Source organism: Pseudonaja textilis, chromosome 3 (genome assembly GCF_049901715.1).
Source record: "Pseudonaja textilis isolate UNSWEBS1 chromosome 3, rPseTex1.2, whole genome shotgun sequence".
In the NCBI taxonomy this organism is placed as follows: Eukaryota; Metazoa; Chordata; class Lepidosauria; order Squamata; family Elapidae; genus Pseudonaja; species Pseudonaja textilis.
This window is the reverse complement of record NC_141992.1, coordinates 42,812,881-42,825,490: the sequence shown is the minus strand read 5'-3', so window position 1 is coordinate 42,825,490 and position 12,610 is coordinate 42,812,881.

The following is a 12,610-nucleotide window of genomic DNA, read 5'->3' as shown; positions in this document are numbered from 1 at the left end:
GTTGAATAGCTTTACATCATCAGCGAAGAGAACAGAGTTGCTCTTGATATGATCACAGAGGTCATTTATGTAGAGTATGAAGAGAGCTAGTCCTAGAACACTGCCTTGGAGGACCCCACTGTTGACAGTACATAATTTGATAGGACGCTCCCAATTTTGATTATTTGTTGTCTGTTTGACAGGAATGCTTCTATCCAGTTATGCAGGTGTCCAGAGATACCGTAAGATTTTAGTTTTAGGAGTAGTTTGTCGTGTACCACTGAATCAAAGTCTTTACAAAAGTCTATGTAGGCTATGTAGGCTTTACAGAAGTCTATGTAGATCTTACTCTCTAATCATGAAAACAATATCTGTGCTAAAGTGGCTAAGACCATGAAGCATGAAATTCTGGCAGTTGAAGCCCACGTATCTTAAAATTGCTGAGGTTGAGAAACACTGATTTAAGTACATAGATATAATTCCTGTGGTATTCCTGTGACTTCTATTGGCCACTATAAATGTTGCATTTTAATCAAAGAATTGGTGTCATTGTTGTTAGATCAGGTACAAATGAGACGCGAGACCAGTGCACTTCAACCTCTTTATTTTATATTAAGATCTGTACAAGATCTTGGAGCCGTGGCAGCCCTTCATATAGGGATTGCTCGTGGCTCATCGGCCAACGACAGCACTTTGAATCTCCCTCAATCGACTCGGCCAATTGTGGTTGATTCTAAGTAAATCAATCACAGTTGTTGAGTCGGCCAATCAGATTGCAGTTCATGTGGACCAAACAGAATTTACCTTTTGGAGTATGTTAATACAGAACAATTGTGTTCACTGCGTCCAATCCCTGCACAAAGCAGGAATCTGCCTAGCATAAATACCATTATCCCTCCATTCTGGCACTATTTATTTTGTTCTATTATGCCACCTTTTAAGATATTTGAAGAATACTGTTTTCTCAGTTTATTAATCTCCAGATTAAGCCTGGCCAGATTGTTCACATTCTCTCACTCTAGCTCTCTGTTCATGTTTGCTCTTCACCCCTTCTTCAGAATTATTCAAAGAATAAACTTTGGTTAGTGCCTTCAATACTCTCAGATGTAGTTCAAGTAGACCTGCATCCTAGAATACTTCATGGTGTATAGATATTTCCTGATCATGTTAGTTTGAAAATCCTCATTCTGTTCTTCCCAATTTCCAAGTGGAACATGTATTTTCTCATTGAAGAAGACTGAATCAAAATAGGCCTTAAGAAGCTCTGCTTTTCCTTTTTCCATTTTTGTTGAAATTTTATTTAATTTTGGAATCATTGCTCTGAATTTACCAAAAAATACTTTTGTGAAAGGTTGATCTTTTTGTGTCTTTCTCTACCATCTGAAGGAAAAATGAGTATTTTTAAACTCTATATATAAATAGGCTGGATTAAAATTTATTTAGCTTGATAAACAGGAATTAATGTTACATCTTTATGAATTCAAACTTAGTTGCTGTTAAACTGAATATTGATTTTCTTTTGGAAAACCTTATTGTCCTTCTTAATTTGCAATTGTCACGTATACAAATATTGAAGTATTTAGGTGTTATGTCTTGAATTTCCTGTGATGTCTTAAATTTCCTGTGTTGCTATAGAAAATAGCAACAGACTATATTATTAGCAAGTTGTAGTTGGCTCTATCTACTGCATGTCAGAAAAACAGTTATTCAAATGTTTAGCAATAGCAATATATATGGCTCCATAGTGCTTTACAGAACTCTGATTGGTTTAAAATTTCAGCAAATTGCCCCCAACAATCTGGGTCCTCATTTTACCAACATTGGAAGGTTGTAAGGCTGAGTCAGAGCCCATAAGAATCAAATTCCAGACTATGGACAGAGTTAACCTGCAATATTGTATTCTAACCACTTTGACACCAGGACTCTATTTAACTTTGGGCTGTGCCCATAGAGTGCAATCAAACTATCTGGTGAGCCTGATTTTTTTTACATAAAGTCTGTAGTCAAAATCTTTTCCATCACAAACTATATGCATCCAAATCAGTAAGGTAAGCAGGTGTGTTAGTGAGAATAATGTTGCTTCATGCAGTATTTTGTGTTTTCTGTCAACAAACTGCTGTCAAAAATCTGACCTTGACTTTTCACTAATAGTGTACAGAACTCAAATTGAGGATTAGGGTTTTTTTTTTTAATCAAATAAGGAAGCAAAAAATTCTGAATTGCACTAAAGGAAGTAATAATTAGAGATTTAAATCTGTAAAAGAAACCTCTTTGGACCTGGCCTATGAGTAAAAGGAACTTGAAACGCACATTTTATGTTGTCATTTGACTCAGGATTAGCATTTGTACTAACATTTAAAAAAAAACTATTATTCATTTCATTATATTACTTCCTTATATACTTATCATAATGCTTATTTGTTTTATGATAAATGGATGATGGCACTTTAAACTATAATGTGTACAGTTTATGGGTGGGAGGTTTTCATGTAGTTGCTCATTCCTCATGCTAGCTTTAACTTGCCAGAAGGACAGACCAATGAGAGAAACTGCTCTAGAAAGATAAATGGAAAATCAGAAATGATAATCATCAGCAGTATGATTTCTTTGATACTACGATTTAGGGTCTTAATAAAGATTAACATAGCATTTAATTATTTTTATTCAAATACTTTCCTTATGTAACTTAAAATCCTTTGGTAAAAAATAATGGACTTTATGTTACTAAAGTACTTAAGGCCTGGATTGTTCCAGTCCCACTGATTATTGTCCCTTTGCTGATTTTTTGGATGTATTATTTAAGACTTGAGTAAAGATACCTTGACAAAATAGAAAATTATCAAAATATTATTATGAACAAATGATGGCATGGATCTGAACATTCAAATATTAAAAATATTTTAATTCCCCTCTAATAAAATAACGAGATATGTTGCATATATTTTAAATAGGAAGAGTAGCAGTTAACTGATAAAAGCATTTTCAAGCAGCAGCAACAAGCAAACAATAAATCAATTCCCCCCTTCCAAAAATAAGAATTAACACTAATGTCTAATTTAACCTGGATTTAACCTGTTATATTGTATTTGATAAATAGGAACGGTTGATAGATAGATCCTTTTGCATCGTAGAATGGGGGCTCCCATCACACAGTTTTATTGTTTCATGCAGTTGTTCTACCAGCTCAAATGTAATTACATCTTTAAAATGCTTGTCCAAAGAACTATCTTCATAAATTGATCCTTTAAAAACCAGATGATTTAGAGATGAAAGCTATGTGTGTTTTAATGCTGCTTTTCAGTATAAGAAGTGGTTGACTGTACATGCTGATCTGCCTTTTCAGCCTTATGGTCTCCAGATGTCTTGGATTTATAACGTTCAATTTATCTAGGATCCTCAGATTTTAAAAAGTGGATGCAGGCCAATTTTGTACTTTAAAGACAGTTGCTGTAGTGGTAATATATTGCATTGCATACTAATACTTCAATGTTGGAAGTACTAAAGTGCCTATATGGTGAAAGGATTTGCCAATGGCATCACTGTTGCCCAGGGGACACTCAGTTGTGGGCTCCTTTCATGTCCCCATGAAGTTAGCCACCGAAGTGGTACCTATATATCAACTTACCTGCTTTTAAACTGCTAGATCATCAGGAGCTAGAACATGTGACAGAAGCTCTCCCTGCCCTGTGGCAGCAATGGGTCTCAAACACAAGCTTGCTGATTGTCAGCCCAGCATTCTAACCTCAAGAGCTACTGCACTCCTTCATTGTATTACATTGTAGCATATATTATAAATTAAGACTCCAAATCCAGAAGTTACTGGTAAAAATATTTATGGATATTCCCAATCATCCAGGTTCATGGTTGTCCCAAAGGTTTTTTTCAAAAGGCAACTGGACTTTCTTGGTGTTTTTTTTTTTAACATGTTTTGCTTCTCATTCAAGAAGCTTCTTCAGTTCTGATCAGAATGCAGTCCTCCTCCATTCAGTCCTGGGCTGCATTAACACAAAAATAGAATCAAGATCATGTGAAGTGTTTATAGTGGCTTAGTAATACCACACTTGCAATATTGCATCCAGTTTTGGTAGCCATCATTTTAAAAAGATGTTGAGACTCTAGAATGAATGCAGAGAAGAGCGACAAAGATGATTGGGGGACTGGAGACTAAAACATATAACGAATAATTATAAGAATTGAGTTGTCCAGTTTAATGAAAAGAAGGACTTGGGTGATATGCTAGCAATGTTCCCATATATAAAGTGTGCAGCCAAGAGAGGGCAACCTATTCTCCAAAGCACCTGAAGGCAGAACAAGAAACAATTAATGGAAACTAATCAAGAAGAGAACCAATCTATAAGGAGAAGTTTCCTGACAGTTAAAACAATTAATTAGTGGAACAGCTTGCCACCAGAAGTTGTGGATGCTCCAACACTAGAGGTTTTTAAGAAGGGCTTGGACAACCATTTGTCTAAAATGGTATAGGATCTCCTGCTTGTGCAAGAGTTGGACTAAAAGACCTCCCTTCCAGCTCTGTTATTCTGTTATTTTGTTAAATTAAACCGGAGTACATATCTTGAGAAAAGATGGACATCCAAGAAAAACAAACCTAGATATGTAACTAACAATCTTTTGTACTTTTCATCCCAAAGTTACCAAACATACTGTTTTTCATAGTCGAAAATATAGCTTTCATAGCCAAGTATGGGAAGAAAAGAAAGTTATCTATTTTTAAGGAGTATAATTCCAACTGGATTTATTCTTAGTTATATCTGTTAGAGTTTTGTGTGTGCTGTAATGTTCTTTTCATTTTTCACTGATCACTGGCCTGCTTCATTAGGCTTATCCTTTAATCTTTTTGATCTACTGACTTCATAGCAGCTGGTTTTTCTTCTTTGGCTTATATCAGTATATAATAGGGATGGACAACATTTGAGTCTCAAGATGATTTTGTATTGCAGCATCTCTTACTACTGACCATGTCAATTTCCTCTCTACATACATACATATGAATTGATGCCAAATTTTTATTTTGTTACATTGCATATACCCATTTCAAGAGTAATCGTGAAATCTTGTTTTACATGTTTAAATGACTAAAGCATGAACTAAACTTTATAACTATGTCCCACAGGAAATATCTCATGCACCATGAGAACTAAATGGATTGAAACTTGAATCATCTATATCTGGGTGAGTTTGTTGGTTTTATCACCTTACCAAACACATACTGCCATCTCCCTGCTGAGGGCTGTGAAATATACAGGCCTGCAGGTACATCTTTTTTTTCCAGGTTTACAGGCTATACCCTTCCCTCCTTCCCTTTCTGAGAGCCAGAGATCCTCTTTCTTTTTATCTGATCTTATATCAATGTCCTACACAAGTGATGACAACTGTTCTGCAAAGAGAATAGATAAGAAAAAGATGTGAGTCTGGTGCTGGTAGAAGTACTCAGAGTGGCTACAGTACCACAATAAAGACAACAATATAATGTTAGCGACTGTCCTAACATGTCACTTGACGTAGCTTCATTTGGCTATCTAATGTAGCTTCCAAATTGAATTTTAGTAATGTTTTTTTATCAAGTAAGGAATTAGTTTTTAATATGTACAATGACACTTCAGAGGAAAAATCTATATCAGATATTTGCCACTAGGTAAGTACAAAATATTTCATATGAGAAAAGATCCTGGCCACTTGAGACACCATAAATACTATTGAACATTTTTTAAAATTGTCATTTTGGTATTCTCAATTCTTTCATTCTTCCTCTAATAGTACACAGTAGAAACTATCAAATTATTTAATAAAATAATTAACAATAAAATGAGTTAATGAATATCATTGGTATTCAGATGTTAAACTGTTAAACAACATTCATCTGAATCACTTGTTACTCTGGCATGCAAATGCCTGGATGAACAGGGATGACAAATTCTCATTTAAAATTTCATGTGTGCCTATTTTTTCCAAGAAAGAGCACATTGTTGAGGTGTCATCTTTGTGAAAACCTTACTCCTAGTTACCATATTGTGAACTAGATCCACAAGTGAAACTATAAAGATCTCCACAGCTGATCTTACTATCTTCAAACACTGAAAACATAATGTTAAAAAGATCTTCTATCTTGCCTCAAAAACCTGGAAGGGACTAATATGGGCATGGTGGAAGCAGAACCAGCAGAAGGCAGGGCTATTCATGTAATCCCTCTCCTTCATGCTTTCTTAGACTACATAATAATTGTCAGAATTACTTGCATAATGATTATCTAAATTGCTTTGACCTCCTTCCAAACAAGTGTACAGGCGAATGCTGGATCTGCAAGTCGCATTCTTACTCACTGCAATTTGATAATTGTAGTCTTCAGAAGAGAAGGGAGGAAAATTCTAATAGTAAGTGTAATTGGACAGAGGAACCAATTACCTTAGTGGAGATGTCTAAGAAGGCCTTGACAACCTTTGGATTTGGATTTCTGAACTGAACTCGAGGGTTGAATTAGACAGTCTAAAAATGTCTTCCAATTCTATAATTCTGCATAGTTTTTCTTTAGATCTCATTCAAAGTTACCATTTGATAGTAACTTGTACAGTTTTCTAGAATTACACCTAAGGGTTCCAAGTGCTACATGCAGCTTCAAGGCCTCAGGTTTCAAGCAGATATCTTTCCAGCATAATTAAGGATGACAAGGATGGAAACTATCATGCAAAGCAGGTAATTTCTCCATTCCTGGCATTCCACTTAGTATTCTTTTTTAAAAGTTAATACTGAAATTAATTATCAGTTAACACAGTGGCCAAAGCAAATATTTTTTACAGATTTTTTAAATATGAAGAGAATGGAATCAAATGCAGTTCTCAAGGGGTTGCAATATATAACTGAATGCAGCCCAGCAAATGTTCTCTCATGTGCTTGATGGATTGTCATCTTCAAAAAAATATTTCACACAGATCTTAATTGCCAGTCACATTCATAATGGCAGAATCCATTATGATTGTATGTATTATAAAAATTATGGATTTTATGGTCTTATATTTACAACTATTTTAGAGAGTGAATTATTATGAGTAGAAACCTGATAAAACAGATAAAAGCAAATATCGTGCAGAAAGACAATGAGAAGCAATTGTGAATTTTTTTTAAAAAAAGTGGTCTCCACAGAGGTCTGAAAACTGAGAAAGAAATGTTCTGATAAATAGAGATGGTGTCAAATAGAATAACAGCAATCAGAAATTCCATTTGTTGTGAAAAATTGATGCCATTTGGAATGATTCAGGATAAGTTGCAAGGAAAATAGCAGGGGTTCTTGTAGTAAAGATTACTCTCAATACTTTAAAACAAAATTCCTGTCACGTCATTTCTAGATTCCTGGCAAACTGCTAACCAAGTCATTGACCAGAAGACAAGTGAGAGAGACAATGAACAAACTGTCAATATCTGGAATACTCTACCTGACTCTGTGGTTTCTTCCCCAACCCCAAAAACTTTAACCTTAGACTGTCTACTATTGACCTCACCCCTTTCCTAAGAAGGCCTGTAGGGGGCGTGCATAAGCGCACCAACATGCCTATGGTCCCTGTCCTATTGTTTCTTTTTTGTTTCTTGTTTTTCTTATTCGTATTCATTTCATGTTTATACTTATACCTGTTATTTAATAATCACTTGACAAAATAAAATTAAAATTAAAAATTAAATAAACTGGAATACAATGGCATTTGTCAAGGCTAGAAATTGAAACCTCTCCATATTTGGGAATTGACTCACAGCAAAAGAAGTCACCTAGGTATAGCTGAACAATAGCATGGTTCCCTTTCTGTCTTTTCTTTTAAAAAAACTTTTTGTGTAGGACTTCTTTTTCTTTTCTTTTTTTCCCTTTCCCAGTTCAATTTTCTTTTTCCCATTATCCATTTCCATTCAGTTGTTCTTTCCTTTTTCTTCTTTCTATTCAATTTTTATCATTAAAAAATGTGTTGAAGACAAAAATCAATTAAATAAAATTATATCTCTCTTCCCCAAGTACATATTTTGATACTTCACTGTTGGACTCCGAAGTCAGAACAGGGCTTTGAAAGTTACTATCAGTATTTTAAATTGTGTTCTGTAAGCAACTGGCAACAATACAGACTTTTTAGTGCAAACATCACTTTGACGAGTTAATATCACAATTACATTGTGTCAGTTGCAAATTTTGGATACATATAAACAAATCAATGGTATCCCACATAGAAACATTTAACAACTAAGCTGCACATATAAAAAGCTGGCTTTCTGGTAAGTTTTTAATTTACAGACTTGGGGTTAATAAAAATCTGCCCTCATCCACTGAGTTCATTATGTTTCATTTTAATTATACCAAACCTAAAAGATAGGAATAGGTTGAAAGCAAGTTATTGCAAGGCAAATCTCTTGTCTGAGTATGGATTTAAAGCAGGTTCCAATTTGACACTAATGACATAACAGTTCTAAGGATGTAAGAAATCTAAAGTATAAATCATTGTGTCAACTCACTGATCAGCATTCCTAAAGGTTTTGCAAGATTAAAACTCTGAAGGGACGGTTGCATATTAGGAACAGGAACACATCTAAACACTTTTTCTTATCATACTGTTTTAAACCTAGGAAGTAATAAGACTAAGATTTCATGAAAAGTCCAAAACAATCCACCACTGGATTATTATAGCTGTCCAGAAACAATGCAATACTGATTTTCACAAAAAACAAAGAGGTAGTTAATCAAGCACAAATAGATTTCTTTTCTGCATAACTCTCTTGTTCCAGCCTAACACCCTCGCAACATAAACATGGAGAATTCAGAAGTTAAGATTGGAGAATCTTTAGACAAGGAGTGTTTGTGGATTCTCTCCACCCACATAAACAGGTATCTGTAGGCCAGGCTTGTTAGGGAACATACCACACATGCTTCAGGTTAAGACTCTACACAACCCAATCTTGTTCCATGAAGTATGTTGGTGGGTGCATTCCTTTTGACAAGCAAAGGTAGCTTAAGTTGTAAATTATGCCAGCTCATTTGAAAAATATTATTTCATCAGAAGGGTGTAACTTCCGCAACATATTTCACACACATTTTTCTGATACAGGCAGGCACCAAATTTAGACTAGATGAACGATAGTTTGCTGAACCTAATATGAATCACAAGAGGGATAACATTCAGAAAAAAAAGTGTTGAAGAAGGGAAAAAAATGTAGGTCCCAAAATAGTTCAATTATATACAGTTAGAACACATTGTTTTGTTTCAATTATGTCATGTACCCATCAATATATGAAAGTTGATATTGCACATTCAAATACAGGACATGTTAGGCATTAATTTAATGGTTAACAGCCATATTTAGGCTTTAAGGCTTCCATAAATGAATAAAATCATTGAGCAGTTACTAAAAGATCTATCTTCCCACAGGATCCATTAGTCCTGCTCCTTCTTCATGATTCTTTGTTTGTTCATCTGGTATTTGGAACATGAATTATGATGAAACCAAGTACAGTTATACCTAGGTACTCAATTGCTTTGATAATCATCAAATTTTGTACTCAATGAATTTTGTCACAAACATTTTGTTTCGATACTCATAAGTTATTTGGTAGTCAATGCACAAGCTAGAACTTGTTGGTGTCAGTTACTTTGTGACTCACCATATTATTCCTTATGGGGGGGAAATGAACTCCTGCCTCCCAAAGCCAATTAATGATGAATACCACGGTACTACTTAATCTATGTGAAAATCTCAAGTTGCTTCCATCTTGGTTCATTCTTGGAATCATCTCAAAATAATGGCTATTTGATTCTGATGGTGCATACCTTAGCCTGAGAAGCATTATAATTAATACAATTGTAATATATTTTATATATTTGATTTACATTCTACTATATCTTTCTACTCCATCATGTACTCAAGGCAACTAATAAACATTAACATTTTTACTCTTATCAAGACTGGTCACAATTTTCAGTGTGCTCTTTGGCCTGAAGGTGACACTAGAAGAAGCCATGCTCCATATACCAGATAAAACAGTAGGAGCATTCTTTAAAAAGTCCTCTCTTGCATCAATGATCACACAGGCTTGTAAGAGGAAAGGTGCACTTCAAATAGTTTAGATTTTTAAAGTTAACAGCAATTTCATAAATTATGTTTGATAAACAATTGCCAATCACTGCAGCCCTTTCATTATAAGCATTGTGTATCACAAAAGGGTGTAATCTTAACTGGTATTATTGTATCAACTGCAGCTTCTGGTTAATCCAGGAATTGTTTTCTGAAGGTTGTTTGACAAATAATACAAACATTGCTCTGTTGCTTGGTATAAATCTGTTTATGAAAACAACATTTTTCTCCATGTAGGCAATTATCATTGTTAGTCATGAGTTACATAACACTCAAACATAACCATGTATTTTAACGTCAATGGAAATTTTAGTTATGACTTCATTAAATCTCACTTGTTTTGAAGACCATGCATAGGCCATTTGGGTCAAAGTAGGAGCTTCATACATTTCTCCTCCCTTCCATTACTTTGGAAGTAATTACATCAGCTTAATTTCTCACTGAAACATCCTGTGTCACATCAAAATAATAATGGTAAACAATTAATCGTATTTTTCCCTCTTCCTCTGTTGCTTGGTAGCAGAGAAACAGCATTTGTCCCGTCCTCCTTTTTCCCCCTTTTCTTTCAGGCTTTGTACTCTTTCCTTTGCTCCAATGATCTCTTTCTTAAAAGATGACTTGGTTCTCAAATTCCTTTTAGGCCTTTATCTGCCTTGTGTTCTACCCTGCCTGGAGAAGGTTAGGAGTCCCATATCTGCTTTTATGTTAGCCCCTAATAAATGAGTCAAATGAGTTTTTTATTTAAAGCACCATAGTATATATGCAACTAATGGTTAATAAACTTTCACAAAAAACTTTTTTTATTTACCTATTAAAATGTGATGATTCATATATTTAAGATTAAGATGAGGCTCAAAAGTTGGATGTTTTGATTCAGAACTGTTTACATGCAGTTTGTCTTTTAATGACTTTTGTGTTACATCTCATACCTAAGCCAAGAACAAGTTGGGCCATGTTAAAGAAAACTCCTGCACTAGAAAGTCACATGTATGGGCCTGTCACAATCCAGACTTCAAAATAAGGTGCCTGCATCTGTTTGAAAAGCTGATCCATTATTTTTCATGTACATTTTTTCATGTACATTTTTGAATAGTAGATAAAAAGATGTGACATTCATGTGGAAGTGATTTAAATAAAAACCTTGCTTGTGTTTTGTACACAAGATTATCTACAGCTGAATTGGTCATTTTGATTAATAAGACGATGGAAGAAAAGTTTAATTTAAACTAATATTAACCCCACCCAATCAATGATAGGGATCTGCATTAAATATGCACTCATATATCACTTGTTGAATCAGGAACTCTTGAAAATGAGCATCAAGCATAAATGTGTTTAATCAAGTCTTAGGGTGTTCCCCACAAAACCATCTCTCACCAATTTAAATAATAGGAATGAACACTATTTATAACATGAAGGAAGGCAAAATTCTTTATAACTAGCTTCTGTAATTCTTTAATCCAGAAATGTAGAAGCCTACTTACAAAGTGAAATTATACTATGGTTAGAAATAGCTAGCATTGGTCATAGCATCCATTTATTTAAACCCCAACTTCATCATGAAGGAACTTCCATCTGAAATTGCAGAGAGTTCTTACAAACTAGTTCATATATAGGGCTGAATAAACCAAAGACTTCATATGTTGTAGAAGAAATTTCTAGGTTACTTGTAGTCTATATATTTTTTCCAATTCAGTTAAATCTTCTAGACTTAAATGCAACTCGATTTGCATGCAACTGAACAAATTCATTTATAATTTGTCATTTCTATAAAGATTTCATGATATGAATGATGAGATTGTTTCAATGATGTAATCTTCCATGTATTATATTTTAGAAATAATGCAAATCTCTCCTTAAAATTAGTTCATTGAGTTTTCACCATAGTAATGTTGTCCCCTACCTATTGAAAAATACCTTACAATTTCCTCTCTTATTAATTTACATGGTTACATTTGCTGTAGGGATCTTGATCAACAGCATATAGTATTGTACAAATAAATTGCTGGAATGGCTTAAAATTCATTTTCCTTCAGAATATCATAAATCTAATAGTCTTAATTTAATTGATATAATTATCAGATAATCATTGTCTTTGTTCCTTCAAAGGGAATGTATCCATCTATATACATAACTGAGGAGGGAGAATTACTGGAAAAAATATAAACTTTATGGCCATATCTTCAACCCCCAAGCCAAGGCCCAATATCGGGCCGTGGCCTATTTGAAACTGAAAGGAATGAGCATGCGCAGAAAGCTTCATTTGTGCGAGTGGAAGGGGCACCTGCCCAAATAACACACACTGTCAAGAAACATTTTTAAATGTTTGGAAATTCAGAAAAATCACAATTTTTTAAAAAGAAAGATTTGAAGAACACATATCACAGGCTTATGATTTTGCTTCTACTCCATATCAAAACCTTGGATTTCAGAGTTGTGGTGCTGCTGTTGTTCTTGAATGAGGTTTTGTTCTGCAATTCAGTTGCATAATACCTAATATTTAATTCCAGTCTTT